The sequence below is a fragment of the Pseudophryne corroboree genome, chromosome 9 (genome assembly GCF_028390025.1).
Source record: "Pseudophryne corroboree isolate aPseCor3 chromosome 9, aPseCor3.hap2, whole genome shotgun sequence".
NCBI lineage: Eukaryota > Metazoa > Chordata > Amphibia > Anura > Myobatrachidae > Pseudophryne > Pseudophryne corroboree.
This window is the reverse complement of record NC_086452.1, coordinates 418,326,776-418,350,527: the sequence shown is the minus strand read 5'-3', so window position 1 is coordinate 418,350,527 and position 23,752 is coordinate 418,326,776. Positions and strand designations below refer to the sequence as shown.

Sequence of the window (23,752 nt, the reverse complement as noted above, 5' to 3'; positions counted from 1 at the left end):
GCTAACTCTTTCCAGTCACGACAAGTAGATCTCCACTTACCCTGTAGTCTTACACATGCAAGCGGTAATGCCTAATGTGTTTTTCAATGCGAGACCAATTAGTTACAGTTGTACTATAAACACAGCAGATCTTAGCTGTTATCCATCAGCCGAGTGCAGTATCAAAGTTCTAAAATGTACATCAAACAGATTGCTGTTAAAGGTCAGAACAAAGTGAGCAGACAGGAGAGGGCAGTTAGTTTGTAGAAAGTGAGAGAACAGCATTATGGCGTTCATTGTCCTCTAGTATCCAAGCGCTGTACCAAAACCCTGCAGGCTGTAGAGAGGGGGGTTAGTGAAGTGTGTAGGATGTAAACGCCACCTTTAGTTGCTAAACGGGGCATAAGATACTTTTAAAAGACAGCACCAGATTAATGAAATACAACTGGCTAAAAACTGTAAGGGCGTGCACCAACCCTCAAGATTGTTGACACCTGAAAAAGTTTTACCACTTGCCAAGGCCCAGATTAATCAAGCCTTGAGAATGATAAATTGCACGGTGATAAAGTACCAACCAATCAGCTCCTAACTGTCATTTTTCAAACATTAACTTCCATGTCACAGGCTGGGATGGAAAAATGTCAGTTAGGAGCTGACTGGCTGGTGCGTTATCATCATCTACTTTGTCACTTCACCAGGCTTAATAAATCTGCCCCACAGTCTGTAAAATGTCAGTTATGAGCTGGTTGGTTGGTAGTTTATCACTGTGCAATTTATCACTCTCCAATGCTTGATAAATCTGGCCCTTGGTGCTGCAGCCTCACTCAGATTTCTAGGAGCAGGAGTGGATATAGGAATTTAAGGTGTGCTAGAAAAGTAGACGTAAACACTCTTTTCTTGTAGACATGACAAAATCAGTAGGAGGGATCAAACTAATACCCTTTTTCCACTAGCTCAAAAAACACGGGTAAATGCATGGGGGCGTGCATTTACACGTGGTTTTTACTAGTGGAAAAGTTCCCCCCGCAAAAACCCGGATCAAGTGACCCGTGAATCCTACTCGGGTAACAGTAGCGCACGCAGGGGGGGTTTCTGAGTACCCAGAAACCCCCCCTGACCAGCCAAATTATTTTATTCTGAGACGGAGACAGCTGTGTCTCTGTCTCAGTACAAACCACGATCGCGACCGCGATCACATAAGCTGCTGCTGGCCTGCTGCTGCAAGGAGCTCTCTCATCCGTAGAAGGACAGAAGAGCATAGTAAGTGCTGCTCCCTCTCCTCCTCACATTCTGCCCCCGGTATGCGTGTGTGTATGTTATGTCTGTATGTATGTGTGTCATACAGTATGTAAATCTATATATTTATAGACATATATATATATATATATATATATATATATAAACTCTATATCTACATTGGTGGTCAAGTCGTCTGAGTGCCACACACCATATATATTTTTTCCCCCAACCTGGCTGTGGTTTATAGTGTTGCTATAAGCGCATTATTGGGTGCAGAGTAACTTGTTTACAAATATATATATATATATATATATATATACTCTAAATCTATAGAGATATAAGTGCAGGTTGAGTATCCCTTATCCGGAATGCTTGGGAGCAGGAACATTCCAGATATGGGATTTTTCCAGACAACAGAATACCTGTTATCTGGACAGGTCCTGGAGATCCACGTGGGTCTGTCGCATTGGTAGGGGGGGTCCCGGGGGTCAGCAGAGCGTCAGCATGGGGATCCCGGGGGTCCGCAGTGGGTTGTGGCAGTAGTGACGGTGAGAGAATGGCTGTAAAGCCAATCCCCCACATGTCTGTGATCGGCCACAGACTCCAGTCATGACGTTACTATAGCAAAAGACAAAATGATACAATCCTTGTGCGCACAATTGGGCAGCTCCAATCAGCCCTGAGATAGAGGATCACACCCTGGATCCCAAATAATATACACAAACACAGATTATCTCTGGCTGACTAGTGCGCCCAAGAAAATACAATAATAAAATGAGAGAAATGAGTGTACTCCCCTGATGGGTGGAATTCTGGAGGTGTTCCGCTTGGTTCTTAGGATAATGTAGAGCATGAGGGGAACAAAGAAAACAGAGAGAATCCTTGTGTAGTACTGTTGGGTATGATTGCACTTATATACAGTGGTGAGTTGACACTTCAATAATGGTGATATATTTCGGGGTCACATACCCCTGCACCAAATCACTCACAATCAAAGGTTGAAATACAGGCTTCTCATAAAGTTAGCAGGAAAACCGTCACCATATAGATTCAGGGGAAGCCCCCTTCAAATTAAAACTCACAGAATGGAAACTTGTGTTCAGGCACATAGGGCAAACAATCACGTGGATCCAACACCAAATATAGGGACCAGGGGACACCCCCTGTCACCAAAACACTCACAGGCTAAAACTTGTAATAATGCATGGTAGGTGGGTCTTTATCCTTTTCCTTATTGATCCACATTCATCTTTCAGACCTCAGTCCTCAGGAAAAGATAAGTAAGTGAACCAATCCTTTCACTTAAAAAACACTTTATTAAAAAAACTTTTAAAAGACTGTAAGGAGCATACCCGGTTTTGGAGATAGCCCAAGGACAAGATGATAACTTTGAAACAAAACGGGGCCCCGTTTATTTCGATCCCGGAATTCTCTCCTCACCAGATAGCGTCCTCACCGTAGCACAGGTACCCCCACCTACGCGTTTCGATCCTCTAGGGATCTTTGTCAAGGTGTATGGGGTGACCTGTGATATGTGCAATATATATACCCATAGCAATTAACAAACATTGTTCAGATGTGAGCAATTAACACCATGAACCCCTCCCCTGTATATCATAGAATAAAACCCCTTCAGCATAGAGTTCCTGTATTAGATAATACATAGTCCCGGCCGTTAGGGCAATCCATTGCCTCTCTCAATATGGCTGCCGGCTCATTTCCGTTCAAGATGAAAATTACGTCTATCCTCCTTCCATCAGGGCTCCATCACATCCTGCTTCATAGTTACTGTGGGACTCTGTCTCTCGTAGATGTTGTGTCTACCCCACTCCGGCGTTTTTATTCTATGATATACAGGGGAGGGGTTCATGGTGTTAATTGCTCACATCTGAACAATGTTTGTTAATTGCTATGGGTATATATATTGCACATATCACAGGTCACCCCATACACCTTGACAAAGATCCCTAGAGGATCGAAACGCGTAGGTGGGGGTACCTGTGCTACGGTGAGGACGCTATCTGGTGAGGAGAGAATTCCAGGATCAAAATAAACGGGGCCCCGTTTTGTTTCAAAGTTATCATCTTGTCCTTGGGCTATCTCCAAAACCGGGTATGCTCCTTACAGTCTTTTAAAAGTTTTTTTAATAAAGTGTTTTTTAAGTGAAAGGATTGGTTCACTTACTTATCTTTTCCTGAGGACTGAGGTCTAAAAGATGAATGTGGATCAATAAGGAAAAGGATAAAGACCCACCTACCATGCATTATTACAAGTTTTAGCCTGTGAGTGTTTTGGTGACAGGGGGTGTCCCCTGGTCCCTATATTTGGTGTTGGATCCACGTGATTGTTTGCCCTATGTGCCTGAACACAAGTTTCCATTCTGTGAGTTTTAATTTGAAGGGGGCTTCCCCTGAATCTATATGGTGACGGTTTTCCTGCTAACTTTATGAGAAGCCTGTATTTCAACCTTTGATTGTGAGTGATTTGGTGCAGGGGTATGTGACCCCGAAATATATCACCATTATTGAAGTGTCAACTCACCACTGTATATAAGTGCAATCATACTCAACAGTACTACACAAGGATTCTCTCTGTTTTCTTTGTTCCCCTCATGCTCTACATTATCCTAAGAACCAAGCGGAACACCTCCAGAATTCCACCCATCAGGGGAGTACACTCATTTCTCTCATTTTATTATTGTATTTTCTTGGGCGCACTAGTCAGCCAGGGATAATCTGTGTTTGTGTATGACGTTACTATAGGGCTGAAATATTCCGGTTTTCGGAATATTTTGGTTAATGGGTATCCATATATATGCTAATATGGAAACCCCCCTCAGTAAATCCTGCGTTTTCCCCTGGGTAACTACCTGGGTAGGACACGGGAATGATCCGGGTAGGGTTATAGTGTAAACGGAAGCCTTGTCGATGCAGCATGGCTCCCGTTTACACTGTATGGAAGGGCGGCGCTGGGAGATCATGTGATCTCCCAGCGCCGCCCCTGCCGCGTCACTAGCAGCGTGTTGGTAAAGGGGGCTGAGCATGGGATGCATCCAGGTAGCACCCGTGTCAGGCTCCCGGCTGCGACCCGTGCTCAGTAGTGGAAAAGGGGTATAACAGACAGTGGGTCAAAATGTGTGCCGCCATTGTGGGTGCTGTCATGCTACCAGAGTGGGTGTGGCTATTTCTTAAGACAGTGTAAGGCTGCCCTTCAAATCCTTCTCCTTTGTAGGATAGTCCATCGAAGGTTTCACCATCCATGATACAATCGGTTATTTCCATTGCTGGTTAAAAAAGTATATAGCAAAGGGAGTCCATGGGTGCTTTGTAGCAATCGTTGGACAGTGCAACCTCAGAATAATGTAGCAACTGCAAGAACGGAGAGAAGCAGGGCTGATTGATTCAGTGAGAGGAGCTGGCCAGTCACAGCTTGAGCATTAGTGTGTCCTGCCATTTCTAGCTACAAAAGGAAAGCTCAAGGGTCTCTGCCTCTGAGCTCAGTAGCAGTGGAAAAACAACACTGCAGCACGCCATTGAACCTCACCATCCGTGGTGACAAAGCATCGAATCTTCTACATTGATGACAAAAATATTGGCTATTGGTAACAGACCATTGATGGTTGCTCAATGCTAACTACCAATGGTCGATGGTCATCCCTACCCCTATGTGCACAACACTTTTGGCTGCAGTGGCTCTGGCCCGCCCTTTATGAAAAAATCTGCATGAAGCATGTCACACCGCCCTACTAAAGTCAGAGCTATTCAACCAAAATCAGGAAAGTTAGCAGTCAGTATTCCTCCCACCTGTTCTTTCAGCTTTCACTACTTGCTACTGGTGTCTAAGCTCTGATGCTGCTTGCCTGGATCTTAAACATTAGGGCCCAACTTGAAAAAAGTATAGATGCTATTCACTTTCTGGAAAGGTGTACAACAAGTGACACTCTAGACCCCTTACCACAACCGCAAAATTAAATCAATAGCACCTACATTTTTTTTTAAATATGTCTATATAACATATAGGAAGCCATTTCCACCAAAACTCAAATACAGACGTATATTCAGCACACCACATGATATGAGCTCAGACTGATAGCAGAACCCCCCCTGTATTCAGCCAATTTAATATCTTGAGTCACCCTATTTTATATCTCCCCATAGGTGTGATGTGGTTATTGGGCAGATTCTTACTTCCGACTATGCATGCTCTGTTCTATGAAAAGCTGCCTACAAAATATAAATAGCATTTATATTTATCAAGTCCAATTCTTCTCCAACCAGCCCTGACATTAGATTAATAGCATTCACATGTAATAAATGCCTATTACCTTGGATTAATCCTGACTTCACATTATTAGCGGGGGCCCAGTCCAGCTGCTGAGGGCACAAATTACCTCCTTGGAAAGGTTTTCCATTACGTTTTTTCCAAGGTGGATTGTGGCGATGCCCTCTTAGTACCTAGGCTCTGTGGATGTCTCAACGACCCTGGGTGCACTTACCACTGGTGTAGTAGGGGAAAGAATGGAATAGTTCAGGCTGGTCTATAAAATGAGCATGGCAGACCACATATAAGTTATTGCTAGCCCCTTCGCCATTCATCATTTCTTTTAATAAAAAGGTAGAAACTTTTGGAAAAAGACTTATGCAGCTCATGAGGCCACCAGTCTTCCAGGATAACTATCATTGAGACCTACATCCCATTATACCCTGTATAAAAGGCATGGTTAAGGCTCCTATAGGTCTAGGATTGCACAATTCAATATTTTATTGCTGCAACACTGACTTTCATTAACATAGAACCAGATTATTGTAGTACTGACATTACTGAAATGAAAATTACTTATACCAACCAATGAAAATATTACATTCTAACGCCACAGCAGACAGCTGATGCAAGTCAAAAATCTGAAGTTGCAGTCATTTAAGCTGCAGTGAGATCACGGCCCTACCCATCCATTTATCTACACAGCGCATTTCTGCAGTGCAAAACTGCCAAGCTATCTCCTGTGTCCGCTCTGGGAGAAAAGCACCTACAAAATATTCTAACATGGGGGTAAATTCACGAAGATGGGAGTTCTATTTAAGATGGGATATTGCCCATGGCAACCAATCAGATTCTACTTCTCATTCATGTAGCACCTTCTAGAAGATAATACCTGAAATCTGATTTGTTGCTATTGGCAACATCCCATCTTAAATAGAACTCCCATCTTAGTAAATTTACCCCATGGTATTCTACTAAAGAGGAGCAAGTGGGAGCATGCTGGACACATTTAGTTAAGTATAAAAAAATTAAGTTAATATAAGTTATAATAAGTTATTTAACGGATATGATTCAGATAAATACAAATCCTTTGATACATATTGATTTTTATCAGCGCATTTATGTAGAATTCTATGTTTCTGTTTTGGAATAAGCAAATGTTTGGCATCCTAGGTATACTGTCTCTATTCCTAGTGCCATGTAGTCTTGCTGTTCTTGGTATTACCTATATAGGTGTCTATTTATGAAGCAGTGAAAAGAGTGGAGAAAAGGACCCGTAGAGAAGTTGTCCATGTCAAGCAGTAAATCAGATTTGATGAAGCTTTTATAAAGTACTTTCTATAAAATGTAAGGGAGATGCTGATTGGTTGCCATGGGGAACTTCTCCACTGGTCTGTTTTTCCACTGTCTTCACTGCTTCTTGAATAAATGCCATAGTTACCAATCATCCATCTACTGTATTTCTTAAGAGTTATATAGGTTGTGTGCCTGGTTCATTGGATACAAGTGAAACAGGTAAATGTAGACTTAAGGTCACCATCTTAATCCCCTAGCCACATAACCTGTGTAAATCATATGGGTACCTTAAAGGGATAAGTTGGCAATCTTAGTATACAGTGAGAGAGCAGAGGAGATCGGAGATTTTAAATAAAATTATTAAAAATCAAATAGGAGTAAATTTATAATGAGCTGATTGGACTACAGCGGCAGCCCCAAGCATCTATATAAAAATACAGTGTCTAGATTGACAGTCAATAGGTTGACCCAAATATGGTCGACATGGTCAAAAGGTCGACAGGTATATGGGTGACTGTGCCTAAAGTTGACAGGTACAAAATGTCAGCAGGTCAACATGTAAGGTTAACATAGAAATGGTCGACACAAGTTTTTTTCCCCATTTGTTTCAACTTTTGCTTCATTTACCATCCACATGGACGATGATTGGGTAAAGTAACCTGCCCAAAGCGTGGCGAGCGAAACAAGCTCCCAGGAGTATATGTTTGACCTACACTGCTCAAAAAAATAAAGGGAACACTTAAACAACACAATGTAACTTCAAGTCAATCACACTTCTGTGAAATCAAATTGTCCACTTAGGAAGCAACACTGATTGACAATCAATTTCACATGCTGTTGTGCAAATGGAATAGACAACAGGTGGAAATTATGGGCAATGAGCAAGACACCCCCAATAAAGGAGTTGTTCTGCAGGTGGTGACCACAGACCACTTCTCAGCTCCTATGCTTTCTGGCTGATGTTTTGGTCACTTTTGAAAGCTGGCGGTGCTTTCACTCTAGTGGTAGCATGAGACGGAGTCTACAACTCACACAAGTGGCTCAGGTAGTGCAGCTCATCCAGGATGGCACATCATTGCGAGCTGTGGCAAGAAGGTTTGCTGTGTCTGCCAGCGTAGTGTCCAGAGCATGGAGGCGCTACCAGGAGACAGGCCAGTACATCAGGAGACGTGGAGGAGGCCGTAGGAGGGCAACAACCCAGCAGCAGGACCGCTACCTCCACCTTTGTGCAAGGAGGAACAGGAGGAGCACTGCCAGAGCCCTGCAAAATGACCTCCAGCAAGCCACAAATGTGCATGTGTCTACTCAAACGATCAGAAACAGACTACATGAGGGTGGTATGAGGGCCCGACGTCCACAGGTGGGGGTTGTGCTTACAGCCCAACACCGTGCAGGACGTTTGGCATTTGCCAGAGAACACCAAGATTGGCAAATTCGCCACTGGCGCCCTGTGCTCTTCACAGATGAAAGCAGGTTCTCACTGAGCACATGTGACAGACGTGGCAGAGTCTGGAGACGCCAAGGAGAATGTTCTGCTGCCTGCAACATCCTCCAGCATGACCGTTTTGGCAGTGGGTCAGTAATGGTGTGGGGTGGCATTTCTTTGGGGGGCCGCACAGCCCTCCATGTGCTCGCCAGAGGTAGCCTGACTGCCACTAGGTACCGAGATGAGATCCTCAGACCCCCTTGTGAGACCATATGCTGGTGCGGTAGGCCCTGGGTTCCTCCTAATGCAAGACAATGCTAGACCTCATGTGGATGGAGTGTGTCAGCAGTTCCTGCAAGACGAAGGCATTGATGCTATGGACTGGCCCGCCCGTTCCCCAGACCTGAATCCAATTGAGCACATCTGGGACATCATATCTTGCTCCATCCACCAACAGACTGTACAGGAGTTGGCGGATGCTTTAGTCCAGGTCTGGGAGGAGAACCCTCAGACCATCCGCCACCTCATCAGGAGCATGCCCAGGCGTTGTAGGGAGGTCATACAGGCACGTGGAGGCCACACACACTACCGAGCCTCATTTTGACTTGTTTTAAGGACATTACATCAAAGTTGGATCAGCCTGTAGTGTGTTTTTCCACTTTAATTTTGAGTGTGACTCCAAATCCAGACCTCCATGGGTTAATAAATTTGATTTCCATTGATAATTTTTGTGTGATTTTGTTGTCAGCACATTCAACTATGTAAAGAACAAAGTATTTAATTAGAATATTTCATTCATTCAGATCTAGGATGTGTTGTTTAAGTGTTCCCTTTATTTTTTTGAGCAGTGTAATTGTAGTGACATATGATGAAACATACAAATGACACCCAAAAAAATAAAAATAAATGTGCGTTGACCTTTTCTGTGTTGACAATTTGCATGCCAACCATATAGGGTCAACCTATTGTCTATTTACTGTAGATCTATTGAACCACACCCAAAAATAGAGTAGACCCATCATCTCAGTAGCATGATGATTACCAGAAGCCAGGCTGACACAGTCATAAATAGTATTCACATTTCTATTTCTATTTTCCACACAAAATTATTTACGTTTTCTACTGTCATGTATAAAGGGGACGATGTAGAAAACTTTTTAAAGAAGGTGTTGTCCATAGCAGCCAATCAGCTTCTGGCTATCATTTTAGAGAATGTACTAGATTAATGGTAGCTAGAATATCAATGGCTGCTAGGGGCAACTTCTCCACTTGTCCTTTAGAAGGATTGATACAACTCCCCCTTAGGGAGATATTGGGACTGATAGTGTAGGGGTATGCATGGCCACCTGGCACTGGCCACAACCACACAGCACTGGCCACACCCACACAGCACTGGTTACACCCAAACAGCATTGGCCACACCCACACAGCTTTGGTCACAGTTTCACAATAGGCCCTTGATTTTTTTTAAAGCCCTGGGCATGTGTCCCTTAATTAGGCTCTGCATTGAAACGTACTGACCAAATGACCAAAATGATTTTGTTACTGTTTTGCATCTGTATGGAATTTATGTATTAAATCTGGATCCACAGCTGAGTGTTTTTTGTTTTTCCATTGGACGTGTTTTCATTCCCGTTTTGCCAAACGTCACTATGGCTTGTGAACATATGATGAACTATACTCCCAATGCGTGTGCCAAGTCTAAGGAGAAGGCTGCTGTGGAAGGTTGGAGGGTGGGGGTTATGTCATTGTACACATCACAGTGGGTATATACAGTGCCGTAACTAGGCATTTTAGCGCTGTGTGCAAGAAACGACAGTGGCGCCCCCCCCCCATGTAAGATAGGGGCAGTGCGCTTCACGGGGAAGGGGCGTGGCCACAAAATAATAGCAATTCATACTACGGTGCACAGTAGTCTACATTATTCAAATTACGCTGCACAGTAGCGCCACTACACCAGGTAGAGCCCCTTTTATACATTACAGCAGACAGTGTCCCCCTTTTTACACATTGCGGCAGCCAGTCCCCCTTTTTACACATTGCGGCAGCCAGTCTCCCTTTTTACACATTGCGGCAGCCAGGACCCTTTCTTACACATTGCGGCAGCCAGGCCCCCTTTTTACACATTGTGGCAGATAGACCCTTTTTAAACACATTGCGGCAGCCAGTCCCCCTTTTTACACATTACAACAGCCAGTCTCCCTTTTAACACATTGTGGCAGCCGGTCCTTCTTTTTACACATTGCGGCAGACAGCGTCCCTTTTTTACAATTACAGCAGACAGCGTCCCCGTTTTTACACATTACGGCAGACGGTGTCCCCCTTTATACACATTGCGGCAGCCAGTCCCCCTTTTTACACATTACGGCAGCCAGTCCCCCTTTTTACACATTGCGGCAGATAGACCCTTTTTACACATTGCGGCAGCCAGTCCCATTTTACACATTGCGGCAGCCAGGACCCCATTTTACACATTGCGGCAGCCAGTCCCCATTTTTTACACATTGCGGCAGCCAGTCCCATTTTTTACACATTGCGGCAGCCAGTCCCATTTTTTACACATTGCGGCAGCCAGTCCCATTTTACACATTGCGGCAGCCAGTCCCCCTTTTTTACACATTGCGGCAGCCAGTCCCATTTTTTACACATTGCGGCAGCCAGTCCCATTTTTTACACATTGCGGCAGCCAGGACCCCATTTTACGCATTGCTGCAGCCAGTCCCATTTTTTACACATTGCGGCAGCCAGTCCCATTTTACAGATTGCGGCAGCCAGTCCCATTTTACACATTGCTGCAGCCAGTCCCATTTTTTACACATTGCGGCAGCCAGGACCCCATTTTACGCATTGCTGCAGCCAGTCCCATTTTTTACACATTGCGGCAGCCAGTCCCATTTTACACATTGCGGCAGCCAGTCCCATTTTTTACACATTGCGGCAGGCGGTGTCCGAGAGAGAGACAGAGAGAGAGAGAGAGAGAGACACACAGAGAGAGAGAGAGAGAGAGACAGATAGAGAGAGAGAGAGAGAGAGAGAGAGAGGGGGGGGGATATACTTACCTTCTCCCCGCTGACAGGCTCCTCGTGCAGATCCCTCGGTGCAGGAGGTGAGGTGAGAAGAAGGAGGAGGGAGGGGGAGCAGGGAGCCGCAGCAGCGCTATGTTATTGGTAGTAAGCGCCGCTGCAGCATTCCCCTCTCCTTCTGTATTGGCTGCCGGGCAGCCAATACGGAAGGAGAGGGGGATGCTGCAGCGGCGCTTACTACCAATAACATAGCGCTGCTGCGGCTCCCTGCTCCCCCTCCCTCCTCCTTCTCCGCTGCCTCCGGCGCAGACGTCTGCTATCCTCACAGCGCGGCGCACGGCGCAGAGACTTAGAGGCGGCATGTAATGAGTCAATTTGACTCATTACATGCCGCTGGCCATGCGCCCCCAGGGCAACTGCGCTGTGTGCCAAGCCCCCTTGGCACACACGTAGTTACGGCTCTGGGTATATATATGTGGTATGCCACTAGTGGTCGAGTGTTTGGGGGTGGGTTGTACCTCAGTCCCAGCAGATGTTGTCGTGCCACAGCTCCCCTTGAAGACTCCTGGCATCCACTGATCTTTCTCCCCTAGATCTTAGGCAGAAGGATGGGAACCCCTAAAGAACCCCAACAAGCCACTACACATTTGGACAGTGACTAAAGTATTTATTAAACAGGAGCGTTATGTCACTGTTGTAAACTGTAATTGATTAGATTAATGGAAGAGTGAGTAGTAATATCATGCATCAGAAACTGACAAAATCATTCACATGCTATGCAATAAAAGCAAACATTTAGAAATGTTTAACATAGGGCATGCACGTTAGTAAGCATTTCCATTTCAACTTTAACCAGTATTAGACATGCAAAACCTGTAGCATTAGCAACTACAGTAGCATTTGGTTTAACAAATACAAATGTAACATAACAGCATAAACGTTAGCAATAGAGCTATAATGTCTCTAATGTCCCGAGGTCGCCGGTATTAGAAGAAAGCAAGTGACAAGCGGTTAATCAGTTCTCCCTATTTGTGGTAGCACAAATATAATTCCGTCTGTTTGCAGTAATAATAAATAATGGAAATCCTCCCTGCTTATACATGTGCTCATTAATCCACTCCTTAAGGTTGCTGGTAGCTGTTCATGCAGCACTAAAGGGTCTATTTACTAAGCCTTGGATGGAGATAGAGTCAACGGAGATAAAGTACCAGCCAATAGGCTCCTAGCTGCCATTTTTCAAAAACAGCCTGTGACATGGTAGTTAGGAGCTGATTGGCTGGTACTTTATCTCCGTTGACTTTATCTCCATCCAAGGCTTAGTAAATAGACCCCTAAGTCACACAAAATAACCGGTCAAACACCAAGTTGGGTGGAGCTCTCTCTATTTGTTTCAAGATGACAGTGGGGGTAAAAGTACTGTTCACTGAGAGTCATTCAGATCTGATCACTGGGCTGCGATTTTTACTGCCCTGCATTCAGATAGTCGCCACCTACAGGGAGAGTGTATTTTCGCTGTGCAAGTGTGCGATGTTATGTGTACGCCGAGCTGCTAAAATTCAGTTTGTGCAGTCTCTGCACAGCCCAGGTCTTACTCCTACAGTGCGATAGAATCAGGCTGATCGGGGCCGGAGTTGATGTCAGATACCCTCCCTGAAAACGTTTGGGCTCACCTGCATTTTCCCTAACACTCCCAGTAAACGGTCAGTTACCACCCACAAACAGCTTCCTCCCTTCAATCACCTTGCGAATGGCCGTGCAAACTAATTTTTTGCACCATCACCTCACTGACCGGCGATGCCCGTTGTTGTTGTCCGACGCGCGTGCGCATTGCGGTGCATATGCATGTGCTGTTATGACCTGATCGTCTGCTGTGCGAAAACGCACAGCAGCGATCAGATCTGAATGATCCCCACTATGCTGCTCAGGGGAACTATGCGGCTTTCTGAGGTAAAACTACACTGTAAGATGCTGCTCAGGTGAACTATGCGGCTTTCAGAGGTAAAAGTACACTGTAAGAGGCTGCTCAGGTGAACTATGCGGCTTTCAGAGGTAAAAGTACACTGTAAGAGGCTGCTCAGGTGAACTATGCGGCTTTCAGAGGTAAAAGTACACTGTAAGATGCTGCTCAGGTGAACTATGCGGCTTTCTGAGGTAAAAGTACACTGTAAGATGCTGCTCAGGTGAACTATGCGGCTTTCTGAGGTAAAAGTACACTGTAAGATGCTGCTCAGGTGAACTATGCGGCTTTCTGAGGTAAAAGTACACTGTAAGATGCTGCTCAGGTGAACTATGCGGCTTTCTGAGGTAAAACTACACTGTAAGATGCTGCTCAGGTGAACTATGCGGCTTTCAGAGGTAAAAGTACACTGTAAGAGGCTGCTCAGGTGAACTATGCGGCTTTCAGAGGTAAAAGTACACTGTAAGAGGCTGCTCAGGGGAACTATGCGGCTTTCAGAGGTAAACGTACACTGTAAGAGGCTGCTCAGGTGAACTATGTGGCTTTCTGAGGTAAAAGTACACTGTAAGATGCTGCTCAGGTGAACTATGCGGCTTTCTGATGTAAAAGTACACTGTAAGATGCTGCTCAGGTGAACTATGCGGCTTTCTGATGTAAAAGTACACTGTAAGATGCTGCACAGGTGAACTATGCGGCTTTCTGATGTAAAAGTACACTGTAAGATGCTGCTCAGGTATACTAATGTGATATACTGTAATGTGGTTGCTGAGGTAAAAGCATACCCTCCAGCTGTACCTGTTTGGCAGGTACAGTACCTTTTTTTCATAGTCTATACCTGCCAAAAATGAGATTTATGGTAAGAACTTACCGTTGTTAAATATCTTTCTGAGAGGTACACTGGGCTCCACAGGGAATGACATTGGGATGTAAAGTAGGATCTTGATCCGAGGTACCAACAGGCTAAAAGCTTTGACTGTTCCCAGAATGCATAGCGCCGCCTCCTCTATAAACCCGCCTCCGTGCAGAGGAGCTCAGTTTTTGTTAATCAGTCCAATGCAGTAGCAGGCAAAAGAGACGACAACTGTTAGTAGCCACATACATCACACTCTCACGACAGGAGAAAGTGTCAGCGGCTAATGCCATACCAACCCAAAGAAGCTAAGTGCGTCAGGGTGGGCGCCCTGCGGAGCCCAGTGTACCTCGCAGAAAGAGATTTAACAACGGTAAGTTCTTACCATAAATCTTGTTTTCTGCTGTGGGGTACACTGGGCTCCACAGGGAATGACATTGGTGATGTCCTAAAGCAGTTCCTTATGGGAGGGGACTCACTGTAGCGGGCACAAGATCCTGGCGTCTAACGGAAGCATCCTGGGAGGCAGAAGTATCGAAGGCATAGAACCTTACGAACGTGTTCACTGAGGACCACGTAGCCGCCTTGCACATTTGTTCAAGGGTCGCACCACGGCGGGCTGCCCAAGAAGGTCCAACCGACCGAGTAGAAACCGAGTAGAATGGGCCTTTATGGTAGCAGGGGCTGGAAGGCCAGCCTGTACATAAGCATGTGCAATCACCATTCTAATCCATCTGGCCAGGGTCTGCTTGTGAGCAGACCAGCCACGTTTGTGAAAACCAAACAGAACAAAGAGAGAATCCGACTTCCTGATGGAGGCAGTTCTCTTCACGTAGATACGGAGAGCCCGTACCACATCCAAAGACCGCTCTTTGGAAGACAATTCAGGAGAGGCAAAGGCTGGAACCACAATCTCCTGATTAAGGTGGAAAGAAGACGCCACCTTAGGTAAATACCTGGGACGTGTTCTAAGAACTGCCCGATCACGGTGAAAAATCAGATATGGTGACCTACAAGACAAGGCACCCAAATCTGACACCTGTCTAGCAGAGGCAATGGCCAGCAGAAACAATACCTTTAGAGAAAGCCACTTAAGGTCTGCAGATTCAAGAGGCTCAAACGGAGACCCTTGCAACGCCTTCAAAACCACCGACAAGTCCCAAGGGGCCACAGGCAGGACATAGGGAGGTTGAATCTGCAACACACCTTGAGTGAACATAAAGTCGCGATTTTTCTCTGGAACCAAACCGACAAGGCAGAAATATGAACCTTGATGGAGGCCAGACGAAGGCCCAAGTCCAGGCCCTGTTGTAGAAAGGTCAAAAGTTTGGCCGTACTAACCTTGTAAGCGTCATGATTGTTAGATGCGCACCAAGCAAAGTAAGAATTCCAGACCCTATGGTAAATCCGATCAGAAGCCGGTTTCAGTTCCTTCAACATGGTTTCAATGACCGCGTCAGAAAATCCTTTAGCCCTCAAGACGGAAGCTTCAAGAGCCACGCCGTCAAAGCCAACCGGGCTAAATCCAGATATACACAGGGGCCCTGAACAAGGAGATCTGTGCACTGTGGAAGTAGAAGGGGACGCTCTGACGATAGGCCCTGCAGGTCTGAGAACCAGTGCCGTCTGGGCCACGCTGGAGCTATGAGAAGCAGAATTCCTCTTTCTTGCTTGAACTTCCTTATTACTCTGGGCAGGAGTGACACCGGAGGGAACACGTATGGCAGATAAAAGTTCCATGGAATAGCCAGTGCATCCACGAACGCTGCTTGAGGATCCCTTGTCCTTGCTCCGAAGACCGGAACCTTGTGATTGTGTCGAGACGCCATCAGGTCCACATCTGGAAGGCCCCACCTGTCCACGAGGAGTTGAAACACTTCTGTATGGAGGCTCCACTCTCCGGCGTGTATGTCCTGACGACTGAGAAAGTCAGCTTCCCAGTTTATGACCCCCGGAATGAATACTGCCGATATGGCTGGCAGATGGCGTTCCGCCCACTGAAGAATCCGTGATACTTCCCTCATTGCCATGCGGCTTCGAGTGCCGCCTTGATGATTGATGTATGCCACCATGATGGCATTGTCCGACTGTACTTGAACAGGTCTGTTCTGTATTAAATGCTGAGCCAAGTTCAATGAGTTGAACACCGCCCGCAATTACAGAATGTTTATCGGGAGGAGAGACTCCTCCTTGGTCCACCGACCCTGAAGGGAGTGTTGCTCCAACACTGCGCCCCAACCTCTCAGACTTGCATCCGTCGTCAGGAGGACCCAGTTGGAGATCCAGAAGGGACGACCCCTGCTCAATCGTTGGTCCTGAAGCCACCAGCTCAGTGATATACGGACCTCCGGAGACAAGGAGATAATTTGAGACCTGATCCGGTGAGGCAGGCCGTCCCACTTGGCAAGAATCAGCTTCTGCAAAGGGCGGGAATGGAATTGAGCGTACTCCACCATGTCAAAAGCCGACACCATGAGACCTAGTACTTGCATTGCTGAATGTATCGACACTTGCGGACGAGTTAGGAAGCATCTAATCCTGTCCTGAAGCTTCAGGACTTTCTCCTGAGACAAGAACAACCGCTGGTTGTGAGTGTCCAACAACGCCCACAGGTGCACCATGCTCTTTGCAGGGACCAGGGAAGATTTCTTCCAGTTGATGAGCCACCCGTGGGCTTGCAGAAACTGGATAGTCAGATCCAGATGGCGTAGGAGAATTTCTAGGGAATTTTCCAGGATCAGCAAGTCGTCCAGGTACGGTAGGATCCTGACCCCTTGACGGCGGAGTGCAGCCATCATTACCACCATGACCTTGGTGAAGACTCGCGGAGCCATGGTCAAACCAAAAGGTAACGCCCGAAATTGGTAATGGAGGTTGCCAACCGCAAACCTCAGCTATTGCTGATGAGACATTGCAATGGGAATATGCAGGTAAGCATCCTGTATGTCCAGGGAGACCATATAATCTCCAGGTTCCAAGGCCAGAACAATAGAGCGAAGAAGAGTTTCCATACGAAACTTGGCGACCCTCACAAATTTGCCCAAGGACTTGAGGTTGAGAATGGGCCGGCAGGACCCATTCGGTTTTGGGACTAGGAATAGCGGTGAATAGTACCCCTTGCCTCTCTGAGCCAGAGGCACCTGTACTACCACTCCTGTGTCCAGGAGGGACTGTACCACCGAATGAAGAGTTTTTGCCTTCACCTGATCCGAACGGACGTCTGTCAGGCAAAATCGATGAGAGGAACGATTTTTGAAGGATACGGCGTAACCTCGAGTGACGACTTCACATACCCAGGCATCGGAAATGGTCTTCAACCATTCCTGGGTATACCCTAGAAGTCGGCCCCCCACCCTGGGATCCCCCAGAGGGAGGCCCGCCCCATCATGCAGCAGGCTTGTCAGTCTTGTAAGCAGGCTGACAGGCAGTCCAGGCCCGTTTGGGTTTGGGCTTATTGGGTTTGGAAGTGCGAGCCTGTTTCGGGTACACCTGACCCTTTGCTTTCCCTGGAGGATGAAAGGAGTGAAAGGAGGTACTCTTAGCCTTCGGTACCGAAGGAGCAGTACTAGGTAGACAAGCTGTTTTAGCAGAAGCTGAGTCAGCCACAATCTTGTTGAGGTTTTCTCCGAAAAGGATGTCTCACTTAAAAGGGAGTACCTCCAGGGTTTTCTTAGAGTCCAGATCCACGGACCAGGACTGCAACCATAGAATCCGGTGAGCCAGTATGGACGTAGCAGAAGCCTTGGCTGCCAGAATACCGGCATCAGAAGCCGCCTCTTTAATGTAATGAGAAGCTGTAACAATATACTATAAGCATTGTCTAGCATGATCAGAAGCGTTGGAAGACATCTCAGCTTCCAACTCCTGAGTCCACGCTTCAATCACCTCTGCAGCCCATGTCGCTGCAATTGTGGGCCTACGCGCAGCAACCGCTAGGGTGTAAATCGCCTTTAAACAACCCTCCACACGCTTATCCGTCGGTTCTTTCAGAGACGTGATGGTAGTTACTGGCAGAGCTGAGGATACCACCAGCCGCGTCACCTGCGAATCCACTGGCGGGGGTGTCTCCCAATTTTTACTTAGCACCGCAGTGAGGGGATAGCGTGCCAGCATCTTCTTGTGAGGCGTGAATTTCTTTCCTGGATTTTCCCAGGACTCCTGATGTATGTCAACTAAATGGTCAAAATGAGGTAAAACTTGTTTAACCACCTTCTGACGTTTAAATCTGTCCAGTTTCTTAGGGGCAGCATCAGGTTCCGGATCATCAGTAATTTGAAGAATTAGCCTGATAGCCTCCAACAAGTCAGGAACATCCACCTGCGAAACAGATTCCCCATCAGAAGCATCTGGGTCAGTGTCTGAGGGGTCAGTATATACGCCATCTTCATCAGACAAAGTGTCTGGAACATGGGTGGATTGTGAGGAAGTAATGGCCCGCTTAGAGGACCCCTTGGTCTTAGGCGGGCGAGGGTAAGACTTATGAGTAGTCAGTGATTGGTTCAATTGCTGTAACTGAGCAGACAGTTGATCTGCCCATGGCGGGTTAACTGCGGGAACCATAAGCGGTTGTACCGGCACAGGAGGTCCCATAAGGGGCGTTAGTCTAGTTACCAGCATATTCAATAGCATGGAGAAGGTAGCCCAAGGTAGGTCATTTTGAACCCCTGTTGCTACGATCCCACTGGGGGGCAAGGAACTCCCAGAACCTGAACCATCAGCTGCTATATTTTCCTCAAATGTGTCTGCAGCGTCACTATCACATAATGTGGGATCAGCCCCAGCACCATTGCCCTTTGTAGCTGACATATTCGAAAGCTCAATGCAAGGCAACCCAGTACAATATAAGCAGCATATGTAACAGCACAAACAGGGCATTCAAGAGGTATATGGTGACTAAAAATCACAGAGAAAAATACACACTGAGTATATCTTGTGAAATACCTATATTAAATGATAAAGGTGATGCACTTAGACCACTCAAGTTATAGAATATAGGGATAGCAATCTGATTGAGATAGATGAAATGGACGGCATTCAGCAGCTATATGCACACACACAGAGTCACATTGTACAATGCAGAAATTATGACATGCAATAAAACTGCACTGGACTAGCAATACAGAGTAATACTAAGTATAGCTATACACTCAATAGATATAACAATGCACAGTAAAGACTGGATGTATATCACAGGGTACTTGTACTCTATAACCCTGACTAAACACACTCTTTCTTAACTAACACTGTCAGCAGACATGTAGAATACTTAAGTGTCCTGTAAAATGCACAGCGCTGACATGCAGGCGGCTTTACAGAGGAGGATTTGCCCAAACAGTCCCAGGATCAGCTCAGCTTGTCCTAATGGCGCCCCCAAACGCTGCCAGGGAGTGAGGGAGAGAGAGATATGCAGCTCCAGGGCGGGAACATTTACTCTAAATGGTGCCCTGGGGCTGGGGGAGGGGCTACAGGTCAAAGCCTTATCCCCCTGCTGGACTTCACCACCGGGTACTGTGGGCTATTAATAAAAATTTTTTTTATCAAAACCGACCTGTGCCCTTGCCCTGCTGGTCTAGTGGGGTCCCTGTACTACCACAGTGTCCACGCCAGCGCGCGCAGCCCGCCTCCGACCAGCCGCGCGGGATCGCGATTTCCAGTGGGTCCGGCCTGGGGAACCCACTTACCTCCTCCCTGATTGAGGCCACGCGATCCTGGAGAGCAGCGGTGGTGTGTGTGACTATCTTGAGAGAAACCGGAACCTCCGCTTTAGGTACCCGGCAACCATGGCGCTGGAGTGTACAGCGCCACTGGGGGAGGTGATGGAGCTGCAGCAGGAGATGTTTGACTGACATCTAACACTTACAGTGTCTCTGCTGCAGCCCTTGAATTCTTCATTTTTCACTTTAAAAAGCTCTTCTCAGTGCTGCTGGAGCAGCCCCCCTGTTGTATGCCTGCACTGCATGGCACCAACTACAAAACTGAGCTCTTGTGCATGGTGGCGAGGTTATAGAGGAGGCGGCGCTATGCATTCTGGGAACAGTCAAAGCTTTTAGCCTGTTGGTGCCTTGAATCAAGATCCTACTCTACACCCCAATGTCATTCCCTGTGGAGCCCAGTGTACCCCTCAGCAGAAAAGGGCTTTGTACCGATTTTTGACTCTCCAAATTAACATTGAAAGTATTGGAAAAGGGGCGTGGCCATGCCCCCTTTACCCGTGGCCATGCCCCCTTTCCCAATTTGTACCTGTTTTCATGTGTAAAATGTTGGAGGGTATGTAAAAGTACACTGTAAGATGCTGCTCAGGTGAACTATGCGGCTTTCTGAGGTAAAGGTACAGCTCACAATACTGCTTTACCCGCCGATCACAGTCGCCACACTATTCCGACTCTAGCTCCGTACAATGCTGTCGCTCGCTCTGTCACCTCAGGGCTCTTTCTATTTCTGACTGCTGTCTTGTATCCCTCTATGGCAGGGGTGGGGAACCTTTTTTCTAACAAGGGCCATTTGGATATTTATAAAATCCTTCGGGGGCCATACAAAAATTATCAACTTAAAAATTAGCCTGCCCCCAGTAGTTATGTCCCAAATCAGTAGTTATGCCCCACAGTAGATATGCCCCCAGTCAGTTGTTATACCCCATTAGATAGGCCCCCAGTCAGTTGTCATACCCCATTAGATAGGCCCCCAGTCAGTTGTCATGCCCCATTAGATATGCCCCCAGTCAGTTGTTATACCCCATTAGATAGGCCCCCAGTCAGTTATGCCCCATTAGATATGCCCCCTTGTAGCGCTGCTTACACACACACAGTAAAAGAAGAAAAAAAACACAATACTCCTTACTCACCAGCCCTGCTTCCGGACCACTGCCATCCGCCTGGCCTCCCGCTCCTCGGAACTATGGGAGAGACGTCATGACATATCTCCCATAGCGCCGAACAGCCGCACATGTACACTGCCTGAGCCGGAAGTGGGAGCTCAGGAGTGAGCTCCTGCCTCCGGCTGCTGTTGAGGAGAAGGAGCTGGGCGCCCGTTGGTAACAAAATCTTAGCGGGCGCCCAGCATCTCCCTCAGTTAGGTGAGTCTGGCCGGGCCGGATCAAGTGGCTTTGCGGGCCCTTATTCAGCCCACGGGCCTGAGGTTCCCCACCCCTGCTCTATGGAATCACCACAGCATCTCCCTGTCTCTCTAGACTCTGCCCCCGGGTTCAGGGGTTAGCTAGTCACTGGGTCCCTGGCTTCCTGCTCACCAAAGCTGCAGCTATTAGCCTCTGTGTCCTGCTGCCTTCTAAGTTTGCAGCCCTGCTGCTGATGTAATCAGGTGAGGGGTTGTTAACCCCTGCAACTCCAGTGTCTCCCTGTAATGCTGGGCAGTGCAGGGTTCAGGAACCATTGATAAGGCTTTCTTGTGTGGTATCACACATACAGTGGGTGTTAGGAGAGGAGAAGTGAATGGTGGCACTTTGGAAACATGGGGACACACCACATCCCCTAACATGTGCCTATGCCCACTTCTGGTTGTCCTTTCTCAACTTGAAAAGTGAAGCAATGATAAAGCCTCGGTTTTGGGTCTTATGACCATAGTTCCAGGGTCATGATGGTTATTATCACCAAGAAATATATATTAACTATGTTTCACTTTCAAAAGCATCAATAGGTATTTCTTACAGTACATCGAAGTTAAAATAACATTTTCTACTTGTGTAAGCAGCCCCACAATTAATGTTATTGCCCCTCCTGACCATAGTGTACCAGCCTTGGTTCAGTAAACAACAGCCTGTAAACTGGAACCAATTCCTTGTTTACCTCTATTGCTGACTGCCTGCAGAGTTTTGCTTACACAAAGTAATCAGTGTATTGCAATCATCTTTCCAACAGAAAAAAGTTTGGGGATTATTCTACTTCCCAACCTATTTCTCAGAGCACTGATCCTATCTTTCAGGCATTGCAGCATGTAATCTTTAAAAGATTTGGACAGATGTTGCTCCATTTCTTTGTACACCATTAGCCCACACGCATTTCCCCTGTCCAATGTTTTTCAATATGCTGCATTCTTGCTGCGAGCCAGCAAAATGTGCTTTTGATATACAAGTGCTTGATCAACCCTTTCATTGTTGGCTGTTCTTTCAGTCTAGAAGGTATTACTTTATCAGGACATTACTCGCACAGGATCATTAACCTTCCTCATACTAGAATTCAATAGTCAGACAACAAAAAGACTGTACATAATTGAAAGGCTTTTTCCATCTTGGGAATTGTTTAATGTACTGGCTTGTGCCTCCTGCAACTTTAACATCTTCATCTAGATGAACTGTTCAGTTATGTCTATAGATCATCGGGATACGATCTGAAGGTCGACACCGTCTAGGTCGATAATGTTTCGGTCGACCACTATAGGTCGACAGTCACTAGGTCGACATGGATGGAAGGTCGACAGGGTTTCTAGGTCTACATGTGCTAGGTCGACAGGTCAAAAGGTCGACATGAGATTTTCTATTTATTTATTTTCATACTTAACGATCCACGTGGACTACGATTGGAATGGTAATCTGTGCCAAGCGAAGCGGTAACGGAGCGAGGCACCTTGCCCGAAGCATGGCGAGCGAAGCGAACCATGCGAGGGGACATGGTGCACTAATTGGGGTTCCCGGTCACTTTACGAAAAAAACGACACAAAAAAACAAAAAACTCATGTCGACCTTTTTTGACCTGTCGACCTACCACATGTCGACCTAGAAACCCTGTCGACCTTCTATCCATGTCGACCTAGTGACTGTCGACCTATAGTGGTCGACCTAAACATTGTTGACCTAGATACTGTCGATTTGATGATCCACACCCATATCATCAGAGTTCTCCACTTTCGTTACCCTGTGTGAGGGCTTGATCACTGTTAGGGGGCCCACCCATTACCACAGGACAGATTTCATTTAAATCAGGATGTCTCAAAGCATAAAGGGAAATGGCAGAAATGGAACTATGCTTTGTGGTTGGTTCTTCCTCCACCAGGAACGGTCACCATTATCCTGCAATGACATACTTCTACCAGATGAAGTTCTGTGCTGTTTAGAACGAAACGCATTGGAGATTGCATACTTTCAGTTTACACTGCTTCTCTGGAACTGGTTCTGGACTCTCAAGCATCTCCTGTATACGCTCTCAAGCATCTCCTGCATACGCTCTCAAGCATCTCCTGTATCTGCGCTCACAAGCATCACCTACATAACTCCTCATTCTCAAGCTACAGTTTGCATTCCAACATTATTAACACAGCTCTTCAGTGCATTGGTGTGGTAAAGGACTCACCATCTCCAGGTCCTTTGAGACTGTTCTATTGTACCATACCTAGAGACTTCCTATGTGCATCTCTGAGAGCTGTGACTTGTCGTCCTGTTACCATACTGCTAACTGTCGCTATCATTTATGAGCTGAGTTCATTTAATAAACCTGTTGAACATATCCTCTGTTGTCGTGGTCACGCCTTCGGGCTTTAGGTACTGCAGGTTCACGCATGTCCAGGAGTCCTGTCTGGCCTCTCACATTTAAGTATACCTCAGCCCCTACAGCTGAGGCTTCCAGTAGTGAGCACCAGCCCTCAGTTGTGACAAACATGTATTACAATGTAATAAAATTTGTTGTATTCTCTTCTGTTTCCATTTTTGATTAGTGATCAGGGGGTGTTATGAAGTCCTCCATGGTCAGAAAAACACTATCATATACTCTTACTAA

The 23,752-nt window shown here is 46.5% G+C and overlaps 1 pseudogene; it reads left to right on the top strand.

Annotated features, from left to right (window-relative positions):
* LOC134958838 (intermembrane lipid transfer protein VPS13A-like) overlaps window positions 1-23,320 on the top strand; it is a 35,251-nt pseudogene extending 11,931 nt beyond the window's left edge.
* The last annotated feature ends 432 nt before the right edge of the window (window positions 23,321-23,752 follow it).